At 42.2% G+C, this 15,183-nt stretch overlaps 1 protein-coding gene across 1 annotated transcript in view; it reads left to right on the top strand.

The window, feature by feature from the left end:
* The first annotated feature begins 595 nt into the window (after positions 1-595).
* The window catches only part of srrm3 (serine/arginine repetitive matrix 3), a 72,951-nt gene continuing 58,363 nt past the window's right edge, over positions 596-15,183 (top strand). The window contains exon 1 of the mRNA XM_062406956.1: positions 596-772. The gene's annotated coding sequence lies outside the window, so the exon portion shown is untranslated. The remainder of the gene's footprint in view (positions 773-15,183) is intronic.

The raw sequence follows: 15,183 nt of genomic DNA, 5'->3' as shown, positions 1-15,183 counted from the left end.
GGATCCCTCTCCCCGGACAGACAGAAGTGCAATGGATGCCAGAGTGTATCCTTCTCTTATGGTGCTGTAGACATGATCCAATGTGTTCGACCTCTCGGTAGACACATGTCACATGTCGGTGGAATTTAGGGAGTTTTCAGATATGCTAAACAGCTGAAATTTTTACTTGGGAGCAAAATATACCAAAGATAACAAAAATCATTGTTATCATTGTTCCCTCACTAATCAGTGTGTCAACAATTATAATCATCAACACTGAATTGTTGAGGCCTGTGCTCTTCCTTCTGTGACATGTCAACATGGTTGCACTGAAAGCTGCCTGTTTGAGACATGAATGTCTAAAAATGAACACCGAGCAAATAAGCAGAGGCCCACGCTGATACTTCGGACACCTATACACTGAGACAATGCGAAAGAAGGGGCACGCTAGGTGGCGCTCTCTCAGTGCTTTTTGGCTCCACGGGACTTCACGCTGTGCTGCAGACGCTCCTCCGGCCCGGCAGAGGGCGCTGTGTCGCGGGCGGGCGGGACAAACCGCAGTGTGTGCTGTGTGTTTTGTTCCAGAGCTGCTCGGTGCGCTGTCCACTTCAGCACCACCAGCCGAGAGGAGGCAGCGGGGCTAGCTAACCCTGAAGAGGGGCGACTGGAAGCCACGGCTCCGCATCAGCACCACCGCCGACCCCGCTCCCGACTACCGAGCATCACCGAGACGAAAGCCGCCGGTACCCGCCCCGGGAGCCGCACATCAGCGAGGCAGAGCACCGCGGAGGAGGTAAGAGTTTCCGAAGAAGCTCAAATAGGATCAAGTTGTTGGAGGCAGGGATGATAACGGGCTTTGCGTCCCTTCCCTTCCTGGTTCATCTCTCCGGTGCTGAGTCGTTGTTTACGGGCGCACCTCGTACATTTATTTATGTTTGCTAGGGGGGCACAGGGACAGCTCAGTGTATTATCTGTGCTCTATGGACAGCCTCTCCTCGCGTTGCAGATGGTGGTGTTTTATAACTCATCGGTTTCCCTTCACCGTGGCCAGCTGCCGTCTCTGTATCCCCCCTCTCCTCCCCTCCCCGGGCTATTGCCCTGGGATGTTTAACCTACATCTCCATTACTCCTGGAGAATTGTGTATATGTTGGCGAACTGGAGGCTGCATCGCGTGTTTGAATCGACCTCATTGTGTTTACATCCCGCGGTCTGTTGCCGAATCAAACTGCGTTTGGAGGCCGACGAAGGGGTAGTAAATATCATAATACTCATATCATCGTTTGAAATGAGCTTGTGACTTATATTAAGAGTTTGGTAAGGAGCTGAGCTTTCTCCTTAATGTTGAACACTTTACAAGAGTTGTGAGGCCATGCTAAGTGAAAAGGCTGCTTTATTTTCTTCATTTTGTCCTTTGAATCACAGACACTGGGGGAAGTTGATATCTTGTGTATATCTGAGGCAGCTGATGGGTTTCATAAAAGCATAAACATCATTAACATTGTCTGAATCCTCCTCTCATCTAGCGCTGGTGGGCTAGACCATCAGATCTCAGGAGCAGTCAGAATTTAAAGTGTACTCAAATATTTCACAAAACCAAACCATGCACGTAGAGGAAATGTCAGTTTGCCAGAACCTGCATGATTTGAAAGAGCAGATCCTTTAGGCGTCGATGTAGAAACGGAATTGTCAATTCATACATAAAACTTACAATTGCTGATCACCTGATAATGATTGATTTAGTTTAATATAAAACAATATCGAATTTAAATTAACAAAAAAGTCAAATATTCCAGTTTTTGTCATCTGTGACTGGAAACGTAAGGATTTGAGATTTGGACTGAGATTTTGGAATGCAATTATTATATTAAGCAGGTTATTTAATAGTTATTATTATTATTATTTACAGCCCTAGATTGAGGAGGTTCCAAAAGACGAAACAAAACCAATATAATTCCTTTTTTTTGCACTGTTGCAGTATTGAGGCTATTATATAATCCTGACATATAATATAACAAATACTGAGACAAATGCACAAGCAAAATATAATATTGTATTGGGAGGAAAAATACACTGGACTTCGTAACACACAGTTTAGGGCAAGTGAAAGTTGTAGTGCTTGTGTATTGTCCTGTGACACAGCATATTGATACTAGAGCTGAAACGATCAGTCTAATAATCCTTTAGCTCACTGACAAAAAAAGAACTGGCCTTTATTTTGGTAACTTATTTAATGTTTAAAAGAATAGATAATAACTGAAAATAATAAAGCAAATGCTGTATGTTTCCAGCTTCTCACATGTGAGGAGGTTTGTCTACCCACTATCATTGTAAATAAATTGTTATTAAATAGCAAAAAGAAGACCTCCCTTGGCCTGTGGAGAATTGTGATGGACATCTCACTTTTTCTGGCTATTTCTAAAGTAAACTAATTTATTTACCCAAGAAAATAATCAGCAGATAAATCAAAAGTGAAAAAAATGTGTTATCTGCAGCTTTAATTGAACTCACCATCCATTAGACTCCTTCAGATTGGATTATGAATCGCAGCGCTTTTACAAAATTCAAACCTTCATTCAAATGTCTACTGCCGACATAGCACAGTGTTTTTCTTGGCTCAGTTTTACGAACACCCAGTGAATCAGTCCTCAGCGCTCAGTTCATGACACGCTGCTCAGGTAAAAAGGGAAACGTCAGCAGGAGCTGTGTGTGTGAACAGGACGGTGACAGTGCTGACCAAATACTCAGCTGCGTGGGACGGCGGGCGCCACTGTGCCTGTCTGGCCAAAAAGAAATAGTGAGTGCATGCTCTCTGGAAAGCGGTCTTCCATTTTCTGTTGGTGAGGTATTGGCCCAGGTGAGGTAAGAGGCTGATAGAGGGATTAGCTTGTATTAGGATGTGGCTGCTCGCGGAGCTGTGAGAGAGACGTCTGTCACTCTCTGTGTATCTTCCTCTGCCGTCTGTCTTTCTCCACAAAGCATCTGTATCCTGCCTGCTCGTCATTCACATTGTTCCTAGATGAGCAGTGATACCCCCCCATCCTCCTTCCCCTCCCGCTCTGCAGCATTTCGGTGCCTCTCCTCACTGTCCTTCCTCGCCACATGCAGCCACTGTCAGTGTATTCCTGCCTCCCTATGCTCCCATCTCAACCCGCAGGCAGACACACACTGCTCCTCCTCCTGTCCTACTTCTTTCTTCCTCAGCTCTCCTGAAGGGCGAAGCTGCGGCTGGTGAAGCCTCGAGGGGGGAGACAAAGAGGGGGGACAGATGAACAGAGCGTTGCACAGGGAGGATGGAAAGTTAGGGGGTTTTATCGGCAAGTGTTTTAGGCAAGTACCATTTACCAAGTGTCAAAGCACTATAGCCAGACATCATCTCATGATGTGGTCTGATAGTGTGGAAAAGAAGAAAAACATGCAAATTGCTGCAGTGTTAGAGCGCAGCAGGGGTGTCTCTGCTCTTTCAAAGAAAATCAGGCGGATTACGTTCTGATTCTCCTTGAAACCGTGCTTCATCGTGCAGAGTGAGGGACATAGCGTAGCTGGGCTGTATATCTCTGCAGGTGGTAGTTCCTCTTCTTTTAACCTGAAAAGCTTGTCAGTCTGCGATCCTGTCTCGATTCCAAATCCACTTTCTGAGAATTTGTAGCTTAAAGGGATAGTTCATCCAAAAATCCAATGTACCCATCCTCTACTCCCCATTATGCCGATGGGGGTGTGGGTGAAGTGTTTGAGTCTACGAAACACTTTTGGAGTCTCAGGGGGTTAACTTTGTTAGAGCAGAATCCAATACAATTGAAGTCAATGGTGAGTTCTTCTTCAGATGTAATAAAACAAAAGAAAAACCACAACATGCCTCCACACTGCTTGGGTGGTGTCATCCAATTGTCCGGAAGCCCTGACATTCATATTTGACTCGTAACGGTAAAAAAGTCCGCTGATATCTTCCGATGAGGTGCATTTAGGGGCCGTCAGAAATCCTAATGTCCGCTAGCTTAGTATGTTCTGGTGGACTCTTAGACTTAAAACATGGTGTAAATGAGCTCATTTTGAGTCGAATATAAATGACAGAGCTTCAGTACACTTGGATAACACCATACAACCAGTATGGTGGCATGTTTTTTGGGAACTCAAACACTTCAGCCACCCCCCTACCGGCATAACGGTGAGTAGATAATGTGTGACCCTAACCCTTCATTTCTGGGTGAACTATCCCTTAAAGTGTCATTTTGGCACAGTGGAAGCAAAACATAATGGAAACTGTGATTCATTTTGCCCATTTTTGAAGCAAGTTTATCACAGTGATCAGAGTAGAAGATTGAAGTAGACCTCACACCACCAGTGGCTACCTAGACCCCCTCACAATTTATTACAAAGATATGTAAGACAGTTCATGCTAATAGGAAACTTCATTTAATTTCCACATATTTGTTTTTGTTCCACCAGCGTCTGCACTGCCAGTAAAACTTTTCAATTATTTCAATCTTTTTTAACCATTGTGTTGTACCCCATTGTCCTCATTATTGAATCCCTGTGTGTCAGTTGATGATTGTGATAAAGGCTATAACAAACAAATGAAATAAAATGTTTTCACAATCAATGATCCCTCTTAAATGTAACTAAAATAAAATGGACCCATATTACAGAAAATTGAATTTGTTTAATGGACTGGATTAGAGGAGTGTGGGGAGGAGTTTGCCCCCCCCGATTCGCTGTCGTGAACGCTCTCAAAACTCAGGCCTTCTCTCACCCTGCTGTCTGCCCTCACTGCCAATCTGAGCCATTACAAAACCTTTGTCTATACTGCAGAGTCATTTGACCCTGGAGTGAATGCCATTCTCATTGCAGACAAGAGCCAGATGTTAGTGGGTGTTAAAGGATTTTGTGATCATTAGAAGAGGGACATAACTAAAACAGAAATAATACATGTATAGAAAATAAAATAGGACTTATTTATACATATCATGGGTTCATAAAAACAGCTTCAAAATGTTGCCATGTTGGTAAACGAGAACATCGGATCCAAACCTTTTATTTGATCAAAAAGCAGATTTGAAAAAATAACAAAACAATCAGTTTAAAAATGGCACTCAGATTCAGCACACCTCCAAGTCTGTTAGAAATAGTCAAAGAGTCGAATTGTGCTAATTCATAAATGTCAGCACCATAAATGAATGATGCATTATTTTATGAGAAATTGATAAAACTGTGCTGCATTCGTTAGAATTTTGTTTAATCACATCTGCACTGCGGCCTGATGGTTTATTCCCTGGCCCCCTCCCTCCACCATGTTTGGTGCAAATGGGCTCCGTTGCTTTCTGTGTAATCATGCCGACAAAAACAAAAACAAACTCTGTGGAAAATATGTCAGTTATTACTTTCAAAGTTCATTTCCAGTTCCACCTCGGATCCTTTCAGACAGTGTAGAAGATGTGCTGATGCTGGAACCTGCAGCCATCTTGTACTTGAAGAATTATCAGCAGCTGCTGTGAGACCCTGGCCTCAAATACAGGAGATCGATACCCGGCACACTCTCTCTCCACTGGCTGCGGTCCGTGAGAGGCTTTTATGAGCTCTGTGCTGTTGCTACTGTTGTGGTGTGTTGTTGCCATCACTGGAACCTGCAGCAACCCACTCACTGGCAGAATGCAGCGCCTCCCGCTCCTCCATTAAGGTTACCTGAGATGTATTATCCTCAAAACACCCCCCCCCCCCCCCCCAAAACCACACACATACACACACACGCACACACACACACTCCAACGCTCGCTTTTGCAGCAGCGTTTGTGTCACTGCACTTGGTCTGACAAAGTAGCACACCATTCTTCCCATTTTAAAGCACATCCATTTTTAATCCTCCCTCTGTTTGAGTACACACACAAACAGGGACACACTCTCAGCGGCTGATTCTTCCCGGAGCTTGAGTTTATGTCTCATCCCATATCTCACTCCCAGGCAGTAGAAGCACATGTGTCATGATCGTAGGCCTTTTTTGTTTTGTATGTCTCCAACACTAAACTCTGTGGGAGATTGTGTCATCATTGTATGCCCTACGCATATTGGTGCAGGCTGGTATAACTATAGAGGATGATTCATTCGATGAACAAGTCTGACTTTTCTTATAGGTAAAATCTTCTTTGAGCCTCTCCTCCTCTCAGATCATTGAGATCACACCTGACGTTCTGAGGTGATTGAGTTCCTCTTTCCATAGTCGGGATTGGAAAGCTGTACGTCTGTAATATGTCACATCAGCTTGGAGTTCAGCTTCCCATTGGGTAAAGCGTTTAAACAACTTGGAATATCAAGAGGACGCCTGCTTCATCTCCTGATCAAAGGGAGCTACGCCCCAGATTCATCCTCATCAAGAAGCAGAAAAACACCAGATAACATTTTGATCAAGCATTAAGTACAGAATAATTCAACCCCACTCTTCTGTGTTTTTTTTTAAAGTTTGGTTGAGTTTCTAATGAACTTTGTCCTCTGCACACTGATAGGAGAATCTGTTATTCATTATCTTTTCAGATCTATTATTACTAAATTAAATATTATCTTTATAATCCTATAAAAGCATTTTTTTATACCAGACACGTGCATTCTGTCAAATGTGGAATTCGCGTGCGCATGCGTGTGAATATCGGTGTGTGTTAGATGTGCAATTTAAACCCATACACGAAGCTGCACTATTGAAGTCAACACACTCATGGGAATCGGTCACACTCTTTTCGAGTCTGGACTGTTTCAAGCTGTCACCCAGTTACTGCTCAAAGACCACTGTTTGACTGCTTGTTAAGCAATCGTTGGGCTGTGTGTGTGTGTGAGCGTGCATCTGTGTGTGTGGTACTGTCCCCCAGGGATCCCCTTCCTCTATCCCACTAACTTCAGTGCTGCTTTGAAGCTCCTCCAAAGAGGAGAGGTGAAGGGGGGAGAAGAGCGAGAGAGGAAGAGGGGGAGAGACTGAGACAAAGAGAGGTGGGGGGAGGGAGATGCTTCATTTTTCTCCCTGCACACACTCTCCTCATCGCTGAGCCTTTTCCTCCCCTCATAATTTGGTTATGATGTCATCATCTGCAAAGTGTTTTTTGTATGAAAACGTGTAGCTGCGTTGTTGAGGTGAAACCGGCGCCACTTGTGAACTCCTAGAGGGAGAAAGAGAGGGAGAGAGTGGCTTTTGCGCCGTGTTAGGAATACGTAGCATATTAGGGTGGGCATGTCACTGCTCTCGGTCAGCTGATGAATAATGGAGACGTTCAGTCTAGTTCCATCATGTGATCCTGGTGTACTTTTCAGGAGCCCTGCATGTGTGTGCGTGTATGTGTGTGTGTGTGTGTGTGTGCGTGTGTGTGGGTGTGTGTAGGTGGGTGTGTGTAGGTGGGTGGGTGTGTGTGAGGGTGAGAAGAATAGAGTGAGGCACAGTGAGAGCAGCTGCCGCACCCAACACACCCTCAACTAAAAACCATCTGCCTGCTGCCTGCGCACGCATGCATGCACGCACATACACACACACACACACACACACACACACACACACACACACACACACACACATACACACACGCACACACACTCACACACATACACTTTATCCCCATAGTTTTTTAAGCAAACACACACCACATAAACAGACAAAGACTAATTCTATCTATCTATCCATCTATCTATCTATCTATCTATCTAAATATAGATTTCATAAAGAAAATATATGTTTAATACATTTGTTTCTGTAGAATCAGGCATATTTTAGAAAAAAATGATTCCCTGTATTTCAGATACTCTTCAATAGGTGCACAATATTGCGTTTTAAATCTTGGGTCAGGAGAACAAAGCTCAAAGAAATACAAGCTAATGATATTAAATGGTTGAATAGTAGAAATTGAAATGTATGAGGGGAAATGAGCACATTGTGTTATTGTGCCGACTACAGGGTCGACAACCAGGAGCCACTTTTAATCTTGAAACCTTCCAGCTGGTGGAGCATAGATGAAGATAGAGGGTCACAGTTGATTCAGTCACAGTGACTGGAGGAGACCATGATATCTGGCCATGGGGAGGTGATGGGGATCTCTAGTGGGAATCACAAGCGGAGAGGGACCCCTCCCTCATGCTGCTGCTCTGAAACTGGGCCCCTTGCCTGGTAAACTGGATTAGCCACTGTAATGCTACTGAGTTGGACCAGTGTGTTTCCAGCCTGCATGTGTCTCTCCAAGATTTTGGCTAGCCTACACAGGACCCACAGTGGCACCATCTGGATCGGTCCTGCGTCAATGCTGTCTTTCAGCCTGAGAGGTTGTGACGGAAGCTCGTGTTCTGAGAGTCACACAGTTTCTAGGTCTCCTCTTATTTACAGGTTCTGTTTCCTTCACAGTTTTTTTTGTGGCTCTCCTCTTCCATCTTTACAACTTCAGGCATCACAAGGTCTTTCCTTCTCCTTTGACCAATGCTGCTGGCCATTCAAACCCTGCATTAACTAACATTCTCCTGTTGTGTCAGTCATGTGATGGCCCCGTCTTCTTTCCACATCCCTTTAGCTCGCATCTTGTGAAAGCCTTGACCTTGGTGCTTTCGACAAAAATGTCAGCAGACTCTCTCAGCTCAAACACTTCCTCCTGTTTGCAGCCCAAGCCGATACATTTCAGTGGAACCTTTGACAGGCTTCTACCAAACTGTGACATTTTGGAAAGAATGAAGCATATTTCATTTGAAAGATTCCTTTATCCAAAAGCCACAAACAACAGGAACATTTTAATCAGCCAGCTCAAGGACATCTTAAACTCTTCCCCTCTGTGAGGAGAGATTTACAAAAAATGATTCCAAAAAGCACATACAGTAAATACTATGTTGATGATGGTGCTTTATTACCCATAGCCATGCGGTGAAGGCAGATGTTTTGTGAGCTGGAAATGATTGTTCTTGTTTCTTGGTATATATCTCAGAAAGCAAATCCTACAGCGACAGATAGCATTGATAAAGCAGAAGAATGAGTAGGAGCAGGGATCCACTGAGCAGCTCATACAGAGCTGTCACAATCCTGAGTGGGTGAGGTGGTTGAGAGGATCAAGCAAAGATAAGATGATGACTCAGGGAGAAGCTCTCACACAAGGAAAAAAGACACAGCCTCAGTAATGGCTGAGTTACTAACCTCTCTCTCACCCATTAAAACAGTATTTACAGGCGTAAACGAATGTAATCCCCCACTTGCCTCAGCCTGCAGATTTTATGGCTGATTGAAATCACTCTGAATCTTTGTTACATTTATTTGGATCACGCACGGTTTTAGGAATAAACATGTTTGTAATTGCTCTGGATAACAGCGATGCTGGCGATCGCGTGAAACGAGTGACAATGATTCAGTGTGAGTGAAACCAGCAGACGACTAAATGTCACCAGCGCCGAGCTGCAGGCGTGGCAGAATTCCAGTTATCCCCCCCCCCCCGAGAGACGCCAAAAAGGCCAAGGACACGGAGGGATAAAAGGTGGAAAAGGTGATGCTGCGAGCAATGTGTGGAGGAGATGAATGCTGGCTCTGACCTTTTCCATCTCTTCTTTGCCGAGCACACAGGGAATTCAAATCAGCCCTGTCTGCTGCAGTCGTGGCACCGTCCTCTGCTATGTAGAGCAGGCGAAACCTAAAATAACAGTTTGTCCCCTTTTTGTTCGCTCAGAGCTTCTGCACTGGTGCTCTGACCTCAGTGTAGAACCCCTACCTGTGCTTGGTTTCTTGTCTTTGTGTGTTATCAGAATGGTGTGCGTCGGGATCTGCTCATCGGCTCGTGCAGCTGTTTTGGGGGAGGGGTGATTCAATCGCGCTCGCTCTCTGATTATGTAAAACTGTTTTCGTGCGTGAGCATGTTGTGCATGTCTCTCCCCCTTGGTATAGAATAAGTATAGTCAGATTTATGATTAAAGGGATCTCGTAAATAATAAATATACGGTTTAATTGAAAGACCTGAGTGTGAGTATTATTCAGAGCTACTTGTTCAGCAGCTTGAGTTTTACTTTACCCTACAACTGCTCTCGTAACTTGGATTATTGGCCACTTAGCACCACCTGGACACAAAAACAGGGTAAAGGAATAATGGACAGATATACACAAGAAAATGTTATGTTACGTTATATTAGATTGTTGTTCATTTCTGTTCATATATTTATGATATATGGATAGGAATACATTAAAGAAAAAGGAAACAAAAAGAAATATAATGTGGAGTAAGAGAGAAATTGATGCTGATGAAGCACATCACAAATGTAGTCCCCTGGAGAGGAATGCAGAAAATAAATCATTACTAGAAAAATCAGCAAAATCAGGTTGCTTGCACCCACGGTTCCATGCATAAAAGACGGCAGTACATTTCAAATGCAAATTAAAACTAAATGCAGTTATAATGCTGCGGCTATCCTTTCTGAACCATATATATAAACTCATAAAAATGTATTTCATGTCCCAATAAATAATGGCATGTTATATTTTTCTGGCATTGATATATGCCTGCCTTGTCTAATTGGTGCTGTAACACTGCAATTGCACTGGTGATGAAGTAACATATCTATCAATCTAATTAATAATGACCAATGATAATTAGAACAGTCTCTCTAAAGCACGATAGTCTTCAACCCACATCTTGTTTGTGTTGCACAAACATCGTGGACCCTGGCAGATATTACAACTTTTTATTTTTAGGTTGGAGCCTTAAGGTGGATGATTTTTACTTATAGACACCAGTTCAACATTTCATGTTTAGCAGTTTGATAGCAACCGTCTCCTAAAATTATTATTATATTCCACTAATTTAAATATATCGTTGTCTTCAAACAAGACTAAATACTATGTGGATTGTTTTTACTTGCAGCATTTCTATTTGTTAAACATTTTCTCATCTTTTCCTAAGCTTGACAAAGTGTTTCATTTACCTTAACATAACAACAACCATTTGGGGCAAGCTCTCATCATTGAATAGTTCAATGATGAGAGCTTACCCCAAACATAAACCAAGCCATTATACCTGCAGGCATTAGCTCATTATTTAGTCGATTTCTCTGTATAAATATAGCAACCACTTAATGACAAGAAACTGAAGTAAGTGCCTATGTTGTGGAACACTGTCACTTATATTTTTTCTACAAGAGAACAAAAGAAAACGTGCCAGTGTTGAAATTATATTATATAACGACTGTAGTTTAGAGTCATAACATATGATGATAACATTGTTTTTCCAAAAGCATCAGTTGTACATATGCCTGTAATGTGCTCAATGATTTTGTTACCAACATGGCTGCAGACCTCAGACTACACAAACTCTGTGGTCGTATGCTAATGACCATCTTCTTAGGGGGTATACAGGTAATGGATATGGATACTGGATATTAAATTATTTACGAGCTCTATCAGACAGTGTCCGTCAGGCTCAGCCCCAGACAGTGAATTCAAACCCTCATATTGCACTGACGTGCAAGGCTTTAGTCCATTACCTGCTGCCGGCCGGACGCGCTCAGTGGAAAATCAACAACCTATTTCTGAATATAAGCTGAACAAACAGACTGGTGTAAGGTTGCATGCACTATTTAATTCCAAATAATGTACAGAAGTAATCATACAAGGGTATCTACACTGCAGCCTTTTCAATAAATAATGCAGCATTACAGTTTGATGCTTTTATTCCAGGAACCTTTCAGCAGCATTAATGCAATGCGTGAATGTCTCATTGGGAAAAAAGCTGGGACTGAAATGTCGGCACAGCGTCATGAAGGTCAGGTGTAAATGGGAGAGAGAGAGAGAAGCTGTGTGTATTCAGGTGCCGTCTGGTTGGTCAAAACTAACGATGTCAGATGGGCTGTGGGTATTCTGCACAAATTTTCGAGCGTCTTTTCTGCCGGGTGGCACTTTAGGCACAGTGATAACACATTACTGCTGTCAATACGGGACATCCTCTTAACATCTCATACGCTCTCCTCTTTTTATGTGCCCTGTCACCGCTTTGATCAAGCAACCACAAGCAATTACTCAGACTAAGTGTATCCAATATACAAAATGAAAGCAGCAGCAGCATGGGAAGCCTCCTCATCAAGATCTCTGAGAGGAAAATTGCTGCTGCTGTCTACAAGATGACCTTAGATGTTAGCAACGTTGGTATCATACATAGATGTGTATTTGTCTGTGTGTACACTAGTGCAATTTTGACATACTTTACAATAATTCTATTAACTCCATTACATTTATTTGAGACCTACAATTGCGAGTTAATTTACACGTAAAGATACACAATATGATAGCCTTGCAAAATCCAGCACTTCGTGTAATATTAAAAGAGTGGTTGCCAATATTTTCGCCTGTGGCGGAAGAAGCAGTGTCTGGTCGCTACTTATGTCATGGAGCATCAGTAATATGAACCTCTAATGTTATACTTTATAAATATGCAGGGGGAACTTTTTTCTGCAGAATTAGTATTTTAGTTTTTACCGACCAAATTTTTGTCTGACCAAAAGATGTGTACCAACGAATCATTGATCAGATTGTTGCAGTGTGAAAGCACTTTCTTTTCCGATTATTTATTTGCAGGGGCTTTGCTCATGAATCAGCAGGCAAAATAGTGTAAAATGAGCAAGAGTTATCTTTACTAGCTAACTTTCATTGGTTGTCCCTCTGCATTTTTTACAAGGCAGCCTATATAATTATAAATATCTATGGATAGGCTTTTTTGGGGAAAGTTCAGACTTTCTGACCAGTTAGAATTAGTAAGAAGACCAAAACGTTCAATGTAAACAATGGAGAAAAGACATAAATCTTGGTTTGGATCATGGTCTGGCTGTTCCGGTGGGAAAAGGCCTAAGTACCTATCAGTAAATACTGACACTGTTTCGTCTTTTTTTTAATTACTGCATCTTGTTGACGGTTGTGAATTGTGATTTTCTTGTGATCTTTGGTTAGAATTCAACATTGTGATATACAGAAAAGTCTGTTCTTCCACAGCTTTTAAGTCTGTTAAATCACTACAATACATGAATTTGCCATAACAGCATTAACAGAACTTTTATTTAAACTGTGCAGCTGCAGCTCAAACTGGAGTCCCTGGTAATTCTGTAAACTCACACATAAGAGAACTGTGTTGTTCCAGTTGGCACTCGCAGAGTACATTTTTAAAACACGAATTGTAGACATTATTTCAGCAGAATAAAAACAGCTATTCTGGAGTCATTATGCAGCTATGAAACCATAAAATAAAGGGACTGCTTTTTGTAAGTGGGTCTATTTTTTTCCCTGTTCTTACCTGGACAATGTATTTTGTTACAGTCAAGGGAGCTTTGGCAGGAATTCAACAGTATATTTTTAACTTAACATTTTACTATTCAGTGTATACCAGTACATTCATGACTTCTTAAACATCCCTCATCATGATACTGAGTTTATTCAAGCTTTTATTTGTATATTTGTATATATTAGCTCTGTAATTGGACTTTTTTAAGAATTTAACAGCCGGCAGATTATGATTAGTATGACTGTATATACCTTTCCACTTATGATTCAGAGGTTTAACTTCACAGTGAATTAATCAGTTACATTTAAATTAAAATGAAGGGAGTTGTGTGTATTTGACTGAGAGGTTGTAGCAATCTGTAGTTTCAATTATTCTGTCCCACCTGCAGTAGTTGTGTAACAGGATTACAACAATTTTCTTACTTACACTCACAGGCACTCACAGGCACTCACACAATGCCAGACTGCAGCTCTTTTATAATGAAATTCTTGTTCCATACCACTATAAAAAATAAGCCTCTGCAATTAGTAGAATTTGAAACTCAATCATAAGTACAATTATGCAGTTTCCAGGACCATATGCTAATTAGAATGATTGAAGTTGATGAAATCAGTTTCCAGTTGTGGTTGCAGACACAGCAACATTCCTTTTTGTATTGTTAAAGTAGAACACACTCTATCAACATATACCAACAATTGGCTCAAGCAATCACAATGCAAGAAATAATAGAGCAGTAATAATGAGCTCGCTCGCTAGAGACTGCAGTTCAAATAAAGACGACAAAAACACAAACATATAGTGAAAGCGAGCCGCTCTGGGAGTTCAGCAAGGGCCAAACTCCAGCAGCAGGCTGCGGCAACTCACACAGCAGAGAGCCTGTGAACATTTACGGACCCTTGCTGCCGATTCTGTTTTTGAGAGAATGTTTGGCTTCATTGCTCCCTGCGGACCGTTGCTGGAAGCTTAAGAAATAGGTATGGTGTTGGAGGGAGATACAGAGGTATGAAGCCAGTGGATGCTGAGGTGCTGCTCTCCCCCTCCGAGGCGGCCCGTCACCCTTGTTAAGTTACACAGGCTGTATTAACAGGGGCCGGGGTTTCAGTCAAAAGATGGAGATAAAGTGGGACATTTTACACATATATTGTGATTGAGTCAGAGCATTTGTTGCTGCGGAACTTCCACAGGGGCCCGCTTATATTACCCAATCTGATAAAAGAGACAGACTGAGACACACACACACACACACACACCTTTGTATATCCGAGGCTCACAATAGCCGTACAAAAGCTTTTGTTGACTCACATCTTGAGGCTGTTACTGTGAATACCGTCTCTCTTGGCGATGGGAAGTTACAGGCTCTATGGCTGTCTTACATCAGCAGTGTAGACCTTGTATTCCTTTGATTGCACTGCCGTGATTGGTTGATAATTGTTTTGCAGCAGGGAGAATATCTCATCTCAGAAGAAACTGAGTTGAAGGATTCACGAGGAAGATCAAAAAGAAATATATATGTCTCTTACAGAGGCACAATTTTTATTCTATTAATAGTTTCTTTGCTCGTTAGATTGATCTCTGTAGGTTTCATGTCTAACTGGGAGAAGGGGTTTGGTGTAAATGAGGGTCAGCTAAAGATATTTTTTAACATGCAGTTGTCTTGACCAACATGAAATCAAAAGGAAAAAACTAAAAAAATTATAAATTAAATATACATTAAATAAAATCAGCAAGAGTATGTGTCACAATGCTTTTAGCGGCCTCAGTTTTTCAAGCGAACTCGCCCTCTCATACCGAGCTGCGCTGCAGGAGCGGTATCTGACCTTTACTTGTTCAGTGAGGGCAAGTGGCCCTTGGGTGCATTGCTGGAGACAATTGAATGCCAGCACCCAACTGCTCTGCACCCTAGCAATTTACTTCACCTTTCCAAAAGACAAAATGTCTGTTTTCAGGCCTAATTCTTTA

The sequence above is a fragment of the Platichthys flesus genome, chromosome 15 (genome assembly GCF_949316205.1).
Source record: "Platichthys flesus chromosome 15, fPlaFle2.1, whole genome shotgun sequence".
Taxonomy (NCBI): Eukaryota; Metazoa; Chordata; class Actinopteri; order Pleuronectiformes; family Pleuronectidae; genus Platichthys; species Platichthys flesus.
The sequence above is the reverse complement of the archived record's forward strand: the minus strand, read 5'-3'. Positions and strand labels throughout refer to the sequence as shown.